Here is a 13,974-nt window from a genome sequence, read left to right as displayed (position 1 = left end):
TTCTGGTGCTTCTGGTTGTTTATTGATTGTAGGTTGGTTGTTATTCTATTTTTGGTTGTGCTAGGAAGTGAAGGCTCTCTACCTATGCTTCCATCTTGGCCAGAACTCCTGATACCAGTACTAACAATTTTAATGACAGTATCATAGTTGGACTCTAATTGCACAATTTCCTGAAAAAAAATCAAAATTATTTGGGCTCCATGTTCCTCGTTAAGCCATGAGTTCACCAATGGCCAGACCTTGTGTTTCACTCCTCCTCGCATCTCTTTACCCATCACTGGCCTGGCCCTACTGGATGTCTGATGAATTTAGTGAGTGAAATTACCCACATGAAGGGACATGAAGCCCCATAAATCTCTCAGTTACTTGGGTTAATGCCTGAGTTTTTGTATTTCCACTACTTAGTCAAAGAAAAAAATTCATACATTTGTACTCCATTCTAAGAAATGAAAAGATCTCAAGCTTAATAAGGAGCAAAGTCTATTTCACACTAAAGTGGAGTGGAATTTCTAAAACAGTGGACTCACCAAACAAAAAAACAAAACAAAAAAAAAACACACATGAGAAGTCTTGTTTCCAAACTATTAGAAACCAACTTAACCTCAGCAGAAGCCTGTGGTAGGAATCTTAATTATCTGAGGTTTGGTAAAGGTGAGACTCAGAGCCACAAGGATTTGAACCCAATACTATTTAGTTCCCTGAGTTGCCCAAATGTAAACAGCCCAGATGGGACAATGGTCCCCAGCTGCAACATGACCAGGGACAAAACATAGAAAATGATGTTGTCAATTCCTGCCTCATTCTATGATCCTTCTGAGCAGATATTGTACTTGGGTGCCACTGAAAATCCTACCAGTAAAACCTTCACCTGACAGTGGCAGGAGTCTCTGGTCCCCATGGGTTTCCCTTGATGATCACTGCTGTCCGTGTATTCACCCTCTGTTCTTTTCTTTAACATTGATGACACAGAAATTGCACCAGCACATCCCGAGCTCATTAGCTGCTCTATGCTCATTAACATGTGATACTGCTTCAGTGATTCCAGTTACCATATTCTAAACAGAGGATGGTTTGTGCAAGGGCTTATTTCTTCAGTAATAAACAAAAGAGAGGTGGGGGGAACCCCTAAGCAGATAGGTCTACACAGAATCAACTGGTGCTTTTCTCTTTCATGTCATCAGGGGCCAAGAAATGAGGAAATTGGAGGGGAAAGTAGTTAATCTTCTAACCCATTCCTTGCACACATTTTGCAGACATCTCTTTATATTCATATGTGAATTTTAGTTTGGGGCTATTTAATTTAAAAAAATTTACATTGGTTCTTCTTTAAAAATGATCTAAGAAGTTTTGTAAAAAACTTAATAATGAAACATGGAATAAATTAAAAGAGGATAAGGATGAAAATAAGAGCTTCTTGTGAGTCAGCTGTAAACATGGAAACCACATATCCAGGTGAGCTTGTTTGGTGCATCCCTCACGGTGCTGATCCCTCCAGTCTTTGAACCTCTGTCTGGGAGCAGTAGCCTCCAATTATCCCATGGGCTATATAACTGCTAAAATTCTCTGTGTCTACTTCTTTGTGGAATATATTGTAAAGTTCTTGTTTAGACCATAATACCACTATAAACTGCATTCTAAAAGCTTGACCCAGGACAATATATTAAATTGCTACAGGTGACCTCTGTAAAGATGGCCATTGTTCTAAGCAGTGGTGCCCAGATAAAGTACAAATACCTCAGGACAGCCCATGATCACCTTTAGGATATTTGACCTGTATAGCTCTTTGTAGCCCTTGATGGAGCCTTACCCTCCTCAACACCACGAACAGGTAGCGGGCACAGGCAGCATGCACAGGCCATCCTCACCCCCACCAGTTATAGTTTCTGACTGTTGGAGCCCTGAACCTTCTCAATGGGCCTGTAGGCTACACCTTATTTGTTTCCATGCTATTCTTTCTACATCTTTAAATTTGGGGATTGAAAGAGCTGGGTTTCCCAGGTAAGATGGACCTTCCCCATTAACAGGTATTCTGGGCTTGGAGATAACACTGTTTTAGCTCTCAGATTATGTAACTGAGGCCAGGCACCCAAGAAAAGCACCATCCTGTGGGTCAGATCTAGACAAGGCTAGAGCTCAAATCTATTTTAAAAATGAATAATACTACTTTTAACTGAAGGATAGTGACACTTCAGGGGGCCTGTTGATCTGTGGGCCCCAGGATGTCGGGGTTTGCTGAATCTTCACCCCACCCATATGACATGTGTCACCTTCATGTAGGCCTCACACAAACCTTTCCAGGTGCCGCCATAGGAGGTTCACCTGATTGTGAGCAAACTCCAGGTTGGCCAGGCCACCTTCTCCCATGAGATGGTCAGATCTAGTTCCAGGTGTCTCTGTATCTTATTGCTGTTTCAGAAACCCACCCTGTAGCCCCACAGACCACCCTTGCCTCTTCATTTGTACCTTTCTGCTATGGATTAAATATTTGTGCCCCACACCCCTTCAAGGTGGGGCTTTGGGGAGGTGATTACGTCACTCCAATCAGATGAGGGAGCTCCTTTGCCCCTTTCTCCGTGTGAGGACACAGTAAGAGGATACCATCCAAGAACCCAAAAGTAGGTCTCACCAGGCACTAAATCCACTGGTATCTTAATCCTGGACTTCCAGCCTCCAGATTGTGAGAAATGAATGTCTGTTGTTGACAAGACCCCCATTCTGTGGGGTTTTTTGTTACTGCAGCCTGAGTGAACCAAGACAATTTCTATCTGGATGTTTCTGAAACTAAGTTTAGTATATGGAACATGATCAAGCATTCATTTCTCTGCAGAGACACAAATTTACTTTCTGTGAGTTAAAAATGATTCTTTCTCTGTACATCTAGAGCACATTACAGATACTTTATTAATTGTCTTACACCTTACATTGTAATGGACTGTTTAGATGTCTTTTTACCCCAATAAACAATGTTCTATGGTATTTATCAATTTTTTTAAATTCTAGGCCTTTAACATAGCTTCTGTTATGTAATTCATCATAATTTTTTTATCAAATGAAAATGCAAATCAAAAAGTGTTGCTCTGTTCTCTTAACTTCTTATCACAATAACCACTAGCATGTGTAGCCTTTATACCACATGCAGGGAATAGTTCCAAATTGCTCTCAACCCTCACTGTAGCCCTGGCAATGAGAAACTATTATTGTCACCATTTTTCCTTTCTTTTTCTTCATACAACAATAGCTTCTGCAGACAATGGTTAAGTTATACAGTGAAGATGACTTGATTCAGAGACATGAAATATGTAGGGTTAAAAATAGATCCTTACATGTCATTATAGATTTGTCCAAACTCATAGGAAAGATGACCCTAATAGTGAACCCTAACATCAACTATGGACTTTGGGTAATGATGATGTGTCAGTGCAGCTTCATCAGTTGTGACAAATGTACCATTTGATTTAGGACATTGGTAGTGGGGGAGGCTGTGTATGTAGGGTTTATGTGAGAAATCTCTGTACCTTCACCTCCATTTTGCTGTGAGCCTAAAACCGCTCTAAAAATAAAGTCTATTAAAAGTAGAACTCTGAAATCAGCTGTTAGGATAATGCAGATGTTTTTGTTTTAATAAGACCCTCCAGAGATAGTTGTGAGAATAAACAAACTGACTTTTGCTGAAAACAGAGAAATCCTCTGAACCAGAGGCATTTCCACAAAAGAACTGAAATATAAGACTTGTATCGCTCCACAACAATGGAGCAACAGCAATAAAACAACAGCAGTATTTTAAGTCTGGAATTCCTAACCTTAAGCTACATGTGATTGCATCTGTGTGACTTAATATGCTTGTTTTGAGCTACTACAAAGATCATTTCAAATTGACATTTTGAAGCCTTAAGACTAAATTCTCCTGGTTTAAAAGTGTAATACACTTAATCAAAAAGCAAAGCATCAAATTTGCGTCAGTAATATAGTGGCATTTAGGGACAAAATAAAACTTTGGAAAAAATAAATTTTTTAGAAAATAAGGCTTCCATGTCAATTCAGTACAGTGTTTTGAACTTTTATTTCCAATATTGGGTTATTTAACTACATTATCAATTTTGCAATTGCCACTTCTTAGACATTTCTGTAATTTAAGTCCCAGTACTGCTTAAGAACCAGTATTCTAATTTCAAATCACTTTCTTTTGCAATATTTTACCTACATTACAAGGCTTCATTAAAATTTTACCTCGTCCAAGAAGACTTTCCTGACTACTACAACTACTTTCCAGCATTTCTACCAGATGTATTTTGGGTGGCATGAAACAAATACATGCTGGAATGCATGTATTTGTTTCATGCCACCCAAAATACATCTGGTTCTCCCACCAGATAAGTGGGTTACTCTAAGATAAAAACTATTCTTTTATAGAATAGCTCTATTCTCATGGACTACATTAAGGTAAGGATCTTGTACCCTCACAATATCTAGCACTTGTCTAGACATGGGACTTGGCAAAGACTTGTTTGGTTTCCAGAAACAGCTTCCCAAAAGACCAGCACAATTTATGCAATAATCTATTTCCTTGTAACTCCACATACCTTCAGGTTGCCTCCTACACCAATATCTTCTATCACTGACTATTTGTCTCCAAGGCTGCAGTAAACTCCAATTCAAGGTTTATCAGATAGATAGATGTCAGGCACAATATGGCCCTTTACATATATACATTGATTCATTAAATCTTTTCAACAACCCTAAGATACATTATTAGTCACTCCACTAGAAATGAGGAAACTGGCTCTGGCTGGTGTAGCTCAGTGGATTGAGTGCATGCCTGCGAACCAAACAATTGAGGTTTGACTCTGATTTAGGGTACATGCCTGGGTTGCAGGCCAGTTCCCAGCAGGGGACGTACAAGAAGCAATGATACATTGATATTTCTCTCCCTCTCTCCTTCCCTTCCCCTCTAAAGATAAATAAAATCTCAAAAAAAAAAAAAGAAATGAGGAAACTGAAGCATGAGCAAGGTTGCTGGTTTCCCAAGACCACTCAGCTAGGTAGTGTAGAACAGGGATAGAATTCAGGGACTGCCAACTCCAAGTGCAGTGGTAGCACTAGTTTCTACATAGGGTCTTTATTTTGATGTGTTGGTTGTTGGTTGTTTACTACTGTGGTGCATGTGTTTGTGGGATGAGGCACACAATGAATGGGCATTGGACCCCGATTTTGAGGTCTATAACCTGAGTGGTTCTGGCACATCGTTTAGCTCCTCTAAAGCTTAGTTTAGATTGAGTATGCAATTCTATCATCTTATTGGAGTATAAGCTACAAAGAGGGACACATATCCAGCTTTGTCATTATGATGATTATATGATGATACCAGTACAAGAACATTGCTTTCTACACTTATTACTACTTTACATCAAAGATACAATGTTTTGCATATGTGTGTTCTCCAGGTCAATAAACAGTTGTTGATTAGATCATTGAATGGTCACAGAAATGGATCCTGATTAAACAACACTGTATTATAAGAGAAATGGCATCATTTTTAGCATTATTTTCTCTTTATAAAAAGATTAACATACTTGTGCTTAAAAGACAAACATAATAAAATGACATGTTTTCTTTACAACCAAATTATACTTGAAGCATAAAACTCTCCAGGCATGACTAATAAACTCAAGGACCATGAGTAAGAGCTTAACTTTCCTCATTATAAAAAATTCCCATCTCCCTCCTGTGATTCCAACACACCTCTAAGACTGTCTAGCTGTGGATTTTGCAGAACCTGGATTCCTGCACCTGTGTTCTCAGTCAAGAGGAGGTCCTAATAGAGCCCCATTTCTATCAAAGTTGCAGAGACTTTGTAATTGTGCAGGGCACTTTGCTCCGGGGAACAATTTGTGACCCAGGTTCCAGCGCAGCCTGTCTACCCACTGACTCCCTCTTTCGCTTCTTTTCTACTTCAATCCGAGCTGTGTCTTACTATTATGATCTAATGGCATTACAATTTTTTTAAACTTGCTAGAACTATCTGGAATATACTTAAAGTAGTCTCTCTGCTTCTTGTTAGTTGGCCTTCATCTGAGGCGTTGGTGTCAGAGCTGGAATCAATGAGTCACACTTGCTGATCAAAGGGGAGATTTCAGTAGAGGAAGAGGATGTGGAGGGCCCCAAGCTCTCTTCCTAGAAAAACCTTCAAGTCAAATGCAGATACAGATGTTGGCTGACCAAAAGCTTTAACCACATCGACCATGTCTTATGACACTTTCATTTCCTTGGAAATCCTAAGCTAGGCACATATGTGATTCTATTCATTTCTCCCAGCTCCACTTTCCAAGCCTGCACAAGGAGGTGGTGTTGAAGTGGGGGAAAACAGAGAACAGTAGACAGTAAAGCTGAAATGTTTCCATTGAAAGATATGTACAAAGCTTCCCAGCAGTGTTCACTGTTTTGAGGTCACAGGTCCTTAAATAATCTGAGGGGAAGCCCTATGTTCTCTGCTGTGTTCCTCAACACAGCTTTGTACTGTGTTGGAGGATGCCTAGGGCCTCTGACATACAGTGGGTCTGTTTCTGAGTAATTGGCCCAACACTAATTGCAAGAGCTGGTCAGAGGTCATTGACCCACCAACCACGAAGCAATGGTATTGTTCTACCCTGGGCTCTATTTCTTGAAGTCCTTGGTATAGAATCTGAAATGTGTGAGGACAGAGATCAAAGTGGAAGTGGAATGCCTAAGCCCTTCTGGTTTTGATGCAAAGAATATGTTAAGTTCTGATAAGAACCATTCCAGCATATGTAAATTAGACAGAAAAACCACACTCTTCTGGGTCAAGGGTTAGATCAGACATCAGAGCTGTTTTATTGGTTATGTTGGCCAAGAAGGAAGGAGATGGTGTTTGTGCAGTAGAAAAGTGTAACTTCCATTTTGAGATCAGTGCTAAATGACATGCTGACTTAGAAACAGGGTGGATTACTTTCCTAGGGTTGCCATAATAAAGTTCCACAGTCTGGCTGTCTTAAACAACAGAAACCTAGTTCTTCACAGTTCTAGAGGCTGGAAGTCCAAGATCAGGGTGTCAGCAGGGCTGATTTCTTCTGAGGTTTCTTTCTTGGGCTTCTGTATGACTGTCTTCTTCAAATTGTCTTCTCTCTGTGCATGTCTGTGTGCTAATCTCCTCTTCTTATAAGAACACCAGTCACAGAGATTAGGGCCCACCTAATTAATAACAATAGTTACCTCATTTTACCTATTTATCTCTGTACAGAGCCTGTCTCCAAATACAGCCCACATTCTAATACCCTGGGGGGCTAGGAGTCAATATGATTTTGAAAAGGAATTTAACTCAGACCCAAACAGTGTATGTCTGCGCCTTTATTTCCTTTCCATACCTTCAGGAAGTAGTACTCAGTTAAGAGTTTGTGAAATGCCCTTCTAAGCCCTATGTAGTCATTTAGTATTGTTTCAACATTTTGCATTGGTCTTCACATACTGGTTTACAAGTGATGAGTAATTTGATGGCTGGTTGTTTCTTCTCTCAGAGTTTCCAGCACAGGGCTGGCATATACTAGATTCTTACTAAACGCTTGGAATTCAAACATATAATCATCCTAATTTTGACACATTGTCATTCTTAAAATCTCCTGAGACCTTAATCTGTGTTCTGGCTTCTCCTGAACTAGTAAGTATGGAATAGTGAATGCACCTGGGATCTGATGCAATAATTAAAATGTACAAAAGGCATATAATGAAGGTTTATTGAATGACTTAATATGTTAAATTAATATACTCATCTTTTTCTGTTTTTCTAACTGACCACTGCTTCTGTATCAAAATGTCAACAGAGCCAAAGCAATCTTGAGAAAGAAGAACAAAGTTGGAAATATAAAGCTACCTGATATCAAACATGAGACACACAGACACAGAATGGAAAGTCCAGAAATGAACCCCCACACACATGGCCAATTAATCTATGAAACAGGAGGCAAGAATATACAGTGTAGAGGAGAAGGCCTCTTCAATAAGCAGTGTTGCAGAAATGTGCAGAAAAAAACTGGATCCCATTCTTAAACCATAAACAGAAATAAACTCAAAATGGATTAAAGGCTTAATCTAGAAAGACTAGAAACCATAAAAATCTTAGAAAAAAACATAGGCACTGAACTTGTTGATATTAGGGTTAAAAAATTTTTTTAGATATGTCTCCTCAGCTAAGAACAACAAAACCAAAAGTAAATAAGTAGGACTATATCAAACTAAAGAGTTTTTTCACAGCAAAGAAAACCATCAATAAACCCATAAGGCAACCTACTGATGGAAGAAAATACTTGAAAACGATACATTAGGTAAGAGGTCGGTATCCAAAATACATAAAGAACTTACAAAACTCAGCATTAAGCCCTACCAAACAAATAACCCCATTAAGACTGGGCAAAGGACCGAAATAGACATTTTTTTCAAAGAAGACATATAGATGGTCAATAAACACACTAAAAGATACTCAGCACCACTTATCAAGGAAATGCAAATTGAAACCACAATAAGATAGAACCTCACACTGGTCAGATTGGCTGTCACCAAAAAGAAGACAAATAACCGGTCTTGAGAATATGAATAAAAGGGAATTCTAGTGCACTATTATTGGGTTGCAAATTTGTGCAGACACTAGGGAAAACAACATGAAGTTTCCTCAAAAAACTAAAATTAGAATTACTATGTGACCCTGAATTCCACTTCTGAGTATCTACCTAAAGAAAACAAAAGCAGTAATTCAAAAAGATACGTGTACCCCCATGTTCATTGCAGCATTATTCACAATAGCCAAGTTATGGAAGCAAACTAAGTGTTCCTCTACAGATGACTAGATAAAGAAGATGTAGTACATATAAACAATGGAATACTACTCAACCAGAAAAAAAAGAAAATCTTGCCACCTGTGAAAACATGGATGGACCTAGAGGGTATTATGTTAAGTGAAGTAAATCAGAGAGGGACAAATATCATAGTTTCCCATAAATGTATATGCAAATATCAAATATCACATAGTCCCCATAAATATATGAGAAATATAAAAAACACAACAAATAAACAAATAAAGCAAAACAGATGCATAGATGCAGAGAACAAACTGGTAGTTACCAGAAGGAAGGGAGTAGGTGTTGGGAAAAAAAGATGAGAGGAAATAAGAGGTACAAACTTGTAAGAGGTATAAAATAAATAAGTTGTGGGGATATAACCTATAGCATAGGGAATATGTAGTCAACAGCATTGTAATAACTTTGTACAGTAACAGATGGTTACTATTAATAGATTTATCGGGGTAATCACTTCACAGGGTATGTAAATGATGAACAACTATGTTGTACACTCAAAAGTCATATAAGGGACTTCTGGCCAAGATGGAGGCACAGGTAGACACATCGTGCCTCCTTGCACAACCAAAAGAAGCACAACAACAATTTAAAAACAAAAAACAACCAGAATTGACAAAAAATTGAACTGTATGGAAGTCTAGCAACCAAGGAGTTAAAGTAGATGCATTCATCTAGACCAGTAGGCGGGGCGGAGTCGGGCAGCCAGGCGGAATGGGGTTGCAGCAAAGCAATGGCTGGTGGACCCAGTGAGGTGGCAGACTATGAAGGGGCATGGTGCACAAGGTGGCTGGTGGCCCCGGGGGTCCCACATTTGCACGCAGATAAACCAGGCGAAACTGGGGAGCAAGACAGACTGAGCAACCCAGGGTCCCAGTACGGGGAAATAAAGCCTGAAAACACTTGTTGGGGGTGAGGTACTGGGAGAAACTTCCAGCCTCACAGGAGAATTCTTTGGAGAGACTCACAGGGTCCTAGAACATACACAAACCCACCCACCAGAAGGGCCCAATTTGCTTCTGGGAAGCAGGGAAAGTGACTGAAATCTGGCAGAGAGCTGAGCAAGTGCCATTGTCCCCTCTCAGACCCCCTCACACACATACAACATCACAATGCAGCAACTGGATTGCCCCACCCTAGTGAACACCTGAGGCTCTGCCTCTCACTATATAACAGATAAGTCAAAAGAAACAAACAAACAAACAAAATGGCCCAAACAAAAGAACAGATCGAAGCTCCAGAAAAAATACAACTAAGCAACAAAGAGATAGCCAACCTATCAGATGCAAGTTCAAAACACTGGTAATCAGGGTGCTCACAGAATTGGTTGCATTTGGTCACAAATCAGATGAAAAAATTAAGGCTATGCTAAGTGAAATAGAGGAAAATGTACAGGAAACCAATAGTGATGGGAAGGAAACTGGAAGTCAAATCAATGGACTGGGTCAGAAGGAAGAAAGAAACAACCAATCAGAAAAAGAATGAAGAAACAAGAATTTAAAAAAATGAGGAAGGTTTAGGAACCTCCAGGACATGTTTAAATGTTCCAACATCTGAATTATAAGGATACCAGAAGGAAAAAAGAAAGAGCAACAAGTGGAAATGTTATTTGAACAAATAATGAAGGAGAACTTTCCCATTCTGGCAAAGGAAATAGACTTCTGGGAAGTCCAGGAAGCTCAGAAAGTCCCAAAGATGTTGGACGCAAGGAGGAACACACCAAGGCGCATCATAATTACATTACCCAAGATGAAAGATAAGGAGAGAAACTTAAAAGCAGCAAGAGAAAAGGAGATAGTTACCTACAAAGGAGTGCCCATAAAACTGTCAGCTGATTTCTCAAAAGAGACTTCACAGGCAAGAAGGGGCTGGAAAGAAGTCATGAAAGGCAAGGACCTACATCCAAGATTGCTCTAGCCAGCAAAGCTTTCATTTAGAATGGAAGGGCAGATAAAGCACTTCTCAGATAAGGTCAGGTTAAAGGAGTTCATCATCACCAAGCCCTTGTTATATGAAATGTTAAAGGGACTTACCTAAGAAAAAGAGGATAAAAAACACAAACAGTAAAATGACAGCAAACTCACAATTATTAACAGCCACACCTAAAAAAAAACTAAGCAAACAACTATAACAGGAACAGAACCACAGAAATGGAGATCACATGGAGGGTTAGCAACAGGGGAGTGGGAGGAGGAGATAGAGGGAAAAGTACAGAGAATAAGTAGCATAGATGATAGGTAGAAAATAGACAGGGGGAGGGCAAGAATAGTATGGGAAATGTAGAAGCTAAAGAACTTATAAGTAAGGCACATGGACATGAACTAAATGGGAGGAATATGAATGGGAGGGGTTATGCAGGGTGGAGGGGAGTGAAGGGGGAAAATGGGACAATTGTAATAGCATAATCAATGAAATACGTTAAAATATTAAAAGTCATATAATATTGTAAATCAGCTATAATTTTATTTTAAAAAGTAAAAAAAAAAATTTTTGACAGATACCCCATACGGGACCCCTCATGTTTGAAAGTCTCCACAGGGGACCACTCCTCCCTGAGGGTCTTCTCCACAGACACAGACAGGTACTCCTCCAGAGAGAATCCTCTCTCCTTCCAAAGACCAGAATTTATGTCTTTCTTCCTGTCTTAGTGGAGACTATAGGACTCTGTGTTCTCACATATTGGGCAAATCGAGATATCCTTAGACAGAAAGGAGGATGAGGGGGAGACTTCCATAGGCCCGAGTCACTTCATCACTGAAATCTCTTTTTAAAAACCTGTGTATTGACATTTTTGGTGGAAATGATAAATGTCCTTCAAAAAGGTTGGAAAATATGACTATATAAGAGAAAATCAAGCTCATCTGTGTTTGCTAAAGTTAGCAGTAACTACTGTTGTTATTTTGGGAGTGAGGACCCCCTAGTATTTGTTGCTATAATAATGTGAGTAGACAATCCGCTTTGTTTGTAAAATCAACTAACATTTATACCCATTTCATGGTGAGCAGCCTGCCTACTCAATATGATATCTTACTTTGTGTACTTAGCATTTCCAAGTACTCTAAAATTCTTTAAAACTATATTTTTAGTGACTACATACTACTAATAGTGAGCCAAAAGTATTTAGTCATTCTTTAATTCTTGACCAGTTCCGATGTTAACAGTTCTGCATAACTACAGTGAACAACATTGCACATAGATCTTTATATGTCATATTACATATCAGGATATAGTCTCAGGAATGGAATTATCTGTTCAAATGGCATATGTAATTTAGTTTGTTGTTACAAATTGGGAAAGTTTCTCTGGGAATTCTTTTTTAAAAATTTTTTTAAAGATTTTATTTATTTTTCTTTAGAGGGGAAGGGAAGGAGAGAGGGAGAGAAATATCAATGCATGGTTGCCTCTGGTGTGTCCTCTGTCTGGAACTTGCCTGCAACCCAGGCATGTGCCCTGACTGGGAATCGAACCGCGATTGTCTGGTTCGCAGGCCTGCACTCAATCCACTGAGCTACACCAGCCAGGGCCTGGCAATTCTATATCAATTTAGAATCCATCCAGGAGTGAATGAGCTAGTCTGTCTGCTAAAAGTTCTAGCAGAGATGAGGAGTTTTATAAAAAGGAAGAACAATGAAGAAAGAAAAGAAAAAATGTTGCAAATTTGTTAGGCAAAAAATAATAATGTTTTAACAATTTGAATTTATTTTCATTACTAGAGAGGTTGAGGGATTTTCCCTTTACTTTTCAGTCTGTATTTTTTGTCCTATGAGTAACACTTATGCTATTTTTAAAGGATAATTTGCTTACCTCTGTGGCATGTAGTTCTGCTGTTTCTTAAAGATACTTTAGCTATTTTACAATGACTGTTTTTTGGCTTACTGAGCCTTTTCACTTTACCCAAGTGTATGAAAGCCCAGAATGGCACATGGACTCCGCCTGGATGTGAGCACAATGGGCCAGCAGTGCGCAAGTGGGGCTGGGTCGTGAGGGGTTGTAAAACAAGCCAGGGCCAGCATTCACAAACACTGGTGACCAGAGGAGAAAGCCAGTGCTCTTGTGGTTTTGTTACTCATTCTACTTAGAAATCAAATTCATCGATATTTTTCCTTTTTTAAAGTTATTGTATTCTTTCCATTACCATTTAGTACCCTTATATCCGCTTCCTCCCTGGGATCACAGAGCTGATCGCAGAGCTGTTCATGTCCACAAGTCCTGGGTTTTTTTGCTCAGTCCTGCCATCCCTTAACCTTCCCCCAACCACTAGCTGTCATCTGCTCTCCATCTATGAGTCTGCCTCTACTTTGCTTGCTAGTTCAGTTTGTTCACTAGATTCCACATATGAGTGAAATCATATGGTGTTTGTCTTTCTTTGACTGGCTTATTCCACTTAGCATAATGTTCTCCAGGTCCATCCATACTGTAGCAAAGGGTAGATTTTTCTTCTTTTTTACAGACAAGTAGAATTCCATTGTGCAAATATCCCATAATTGTTTTATCCACTCATCTACTGATGGACAGTTGGGTTGCTTCCATATCTTGGCGGTTGTAAATAACATTGCAATGAACAGAGGGGTGCGTATATCCTTTCGAATTGGTGTTTTGGGTTCCTTCAGATGTAGCCCAAGGAGCGGGATCACTGGGTCAAAAGACAGATCCATTTTTAATTTTTTGAGTTATCTCCATACTGCTTTCCACAGAGGCTGCACCAATCTGCATTTCTACCAACAGTGCAAAAGGGTTCCCCTTTCTCCACATCCTCACTAGTACTTGTTGTTTGTTGATATATTGATGATAACCATTCTGACATGTGTGAGATGATATCTCATATTGGTTCTAATTTGTATTTCTCTGATGATTAGTGGCATTGAGTATCCTTTGATATGTCTTTCGGCCACCTGTATGTCCTCTTTGGAAAATTGTCTATTCAGGTGTTTTACCCACTTTTTAATTGGGCTATTTGGTTTTTGGCACTGAGTTTTGTTATAAATTTTAGATAGTGACCCCTTATCAGATGTATTGGTGAATATGTTCTGCCATTTTGTGAGTTATCTTTTTATTTTGTTAATGGTTTCCTTTGCTGTGCAAAACCTTTTTAGTTTGATACAGTCCCATTTGTTTA

Source organism: Sturnira hondurensis, unplaced genomic scaffold (assembly GCF_014824575.4).
Source record: "Sturnira hondurensis isolate 20B ecotype Veracruz unplaced genomic scaffold, ASM1482457v3 Scaffold0021214, whole genome shotgun sequence".
Classification (NCBI taxonomy): domain Eukaryota; kingdom Metazoa; phylum Chordata; class Mammalia; order Chiroptera; family Phyllostomidae; genus Sturnira; species Sturnira hondurensis.
This window is presented reverse-complemented; position numbering follows the sequence as displayed.